We start from the raw sequence: 3494 nt of genomic DNA, 5'->3' as shown, positions 1-3494 counted from the left end.
GATTGATGTTTTTTTTATTTTATTTTATTTTATTTTATTTGTTGTTTATACAGGGTATTCCGCTTGAAAGTACTCAATTCGATTTGGCTATAAAAAATTAACGGTTAAAGATATAAGGTTACCAAAGATTTCATGAGAGAAAAGCTCGCCAAGATTCATTGAAAATAAACATATATCTGTGCACTCCAGCAGTCTCAGCGACATCAGGGCGGTAGGTAATTTCCTGCTATATACAGTACGCTGCATGTCCTGTCTCACAATGGCGATGACTGCGATTAGTGGCGCACTCGGAGGCCAAGGGGTCCTGGCACCCTAAAGAAAACGGAAAAACATTAGAAAAGTTTTTAAAAAATCTTTTCCTAATTACAATTAATTTTTATTTATACTGTGTCATGTCTTCAATTTCTATACTACTTATGAATTAGTGGTCACGTAAGGTGAGAATTTTATCGAATTCGCATTAAAATTTTTCTATCCATTCAACTCGACTCCCCCAATATTGAATCCGGATTGCGCCATTGGCTGCGATGATTCAATCCTGAAGGTCCTTGATCGAAGTTGCATAAACCATATCTTTCACGTAACCCCACAGACAGAGATCTAAGGAGTTCAGATCGGAAAATATTGGCGGCCACGCTATCGGGCATACCGGACCACGCTTTCTCCTGTGGTGAAAGCGTTGACTAGACCAGTATTTCTCAAATTTTTTGGTCCGTGAACCCCCCCTTTTGCACTTAAAAATTTCAAAGGACCCCCGAAGAATGACTATGTGTAGGAAAACATCACGGAGGGAGGAGGTTAAGTACCCTCTCATGGTCGCTCCAGTGCTACCAGCTAAAAACGCATACCAACTAAAATAATATCGGAGTATCCCAAGACATAGCCAAATATTGCAGCGCCACAGCACTAGCGGAAATTAGAATTTGCCGACTGAAACGCTTTCGGTTGATCGGTTTTCGGATAATCGACGCTTATTTCTAACGACCTGCCTACAGACGCAACGCTGCTAGCGAACACCGTTCCAAATGAAAACGCTGTTCTATCATAGTTTAGGCAGAGAGTGGCACTCGGGGATTCCCCAATAGCGCACAAATTTATGAATATTATATTTAGGCTCGTATTTAAATATTTATATTGTTTTTGTTATTTATATCGCAATTTATTTAAGTAAAAATTATTTTATATATTTTTTATTTCTATTATTTCTAAACATGAATCCATAGTAAATTTATAAAATATTTGGAAAAAATTGATCTGGCATCAATTTTTCAGCGACCGCCCAAATTTTTTTCACGACCCCCACTTTGAGAATTACTGGACTAGACAATAATGCTCACGATTCGACTTCTTCCACATTTACAGTACGAGAAAATCTTCCTGAAATGTTGAGTTTTTATACCAGATGCCACTTGTTGCTTTTATATATATTAAACCATTCATTTTTATGGCGAATTAAAATCGGGTACTTCAGAGTGGAATACCCTATATTCCATAAAACATATAGGCAGTTCCGCACACGGAATAGTTTCAACGGTTCCAGTTCCAAAAGCGAAACTGGAGTGTTCACTTCTTACGTAAATTCTTTTATCGCAAGCTGAGATATTGCCGCTGCGAAAGTAAATATGGCGTCACCACAAATGAGTATAGTCGGCGCGATGAGATATTGCACTTGGTCAATACAGGATGGTATAATATTTTCCACGTCAAACATTTCTCTATTGATTTTATTTTTAAAGCATGTTTTCAGGGCTCCGTTAATTTAAACTTGCTATTAGATATAAATGTGTGTGACTATTAAATTTATAGATCACCCCTCCGGCCATTCCTCAATTTACCTGTTATGACCCAGGCTACAGAGCGTTTACTTTTGTTTACACAAATGGTTTTTTCGAGTAAAAATGACATATTATAACTGATAAAACTCATACAGCGTAAGTACTCGCACGTGTAGCAAAATTATCACAGAACTAGTCCATCCTGTCACCATATCTCCTTTGAAATAGACAGGTTAGATTTGACTAACTTGTAAGTGCAATTTCTCGCAGTTTCGACTATACCTAGTGTTGCCCAAGGTCCTAGAATACGATATATTCTAGGAATTTGAGTGTTGCCACCAGGCCGGTTTTTAAATTCATGGTCCGGATTAATTATCAATTTGTCCGGTTTTCGGATGTTTTTAATGGACTTTGCACAATAAAGGAAACAGTAGGAAATTTGGAGGATAAGTTAAAAGCAGAAAAAAATAATTCACAGTTATGGCACTTATATTAAAAAAAAGGAAATTTTCCAAACGTTCAGAGGGTAATTGAATCTACATTTAGCATTCCAACTTCTAATGCGTACGTTGAAAGATGTTTCTCTTCAATGAATAACTTATGGTAGGATAAAAGAAACAGATTAACACCTGAAAATGTTAAAGCTGAACTACTAATTTGCAATAACATAAAAATTGAATGTAAAAATTTTTACAAAGAAATAATAAAAATTAAAAATCTTTTAGAAGCAGCTGGGAGCAACAAAAATACACTTTTAAGGCGCTAAATAAAAAATAATGTAATATTTATTTTTATGTAATTTTTCTCAATTATTTTCATATAGTTTATTATTATATATAACCATTACTGATGTTACTTTTCAAATTTCTATATTTAAACGAGGGCGGTTCTTTTCAAACTCCGATGGTCCATAAAACAAAGACAAGTGTAAATAACAAAATTAATTTATTACCAAACGTTAGGTACAATCATGGTTACTGTTCAACATGATCACAGTGAAGATTGAGGAATTTGTCTTATCTGTAGACGAGCTTTTCATCCCCTTGTCATAGAATGTTGCCGCCAGTGAATTGAAAAAAAAAAAAAAAACAGCTTACGCATTACATATTGTATCAGATACAATGTATCTTTTGTATCTTAATATTAATAATGTTAGTATGTCATTATTTATTATTCTTACTTTTATGTATTTGCAATTAATATTAATTTTTTATTAATTTTTTTTATATGCCACATGTGATTATTGCATTACTTTAATAATATATCATGTACTGTACATGTTTACCTTCTAATAAAAAAAAATTATTTTCTATTCACAACAAAGAAACCAAATTTTTTTACTTCTAAGTGTAACATCCTAATTTTGGGGACGACTTGATGAAAAATGCAATTATCGGACTGCGGTCTGAAGACCACGTGTTCTGTTGCGTAACCGGCCCGTTGGGTGGTTCACGGAGTAAAGGAGAGATGGACCCTCATCGTGTAAAAGTTTTCTGTTTGTTGTTGTAAAAGTTAATGGGAGGAGGGGAGATATGTGGTCTGAAGATCACGTGTTCTATTGCGTAACCAGCTCCTTGAGTGGGCCACAGGGTAAGGAAGGGATGGGCATTATCGATGACGACCGAAAAACCCGGATTAAGGAGAAAGAGAGGGAGATCGTGCATGCTCAACGGAAGAAACGGGATTTTTCGGAAGAAAAAAAAAGAAGAAAAAAGACGT

This window comes from Centruroides vittatus, unplaced genomic scaffold (assembly GCF_030686945.1).
Source record: "Centruroides vittatus isolate TY-2023 unplaced genomic scaffold, ASM3068694v2 contig_425, whole genome shotgun sequence".
NCBI lineage: Eukaryota > Metazoa > Arthropoda > Arachnida > Scorpiones > Buthidae > Centruroides > Centruroides vittatus.
This window is presented reverse-complemented; position numbering follows the sequence as displayed.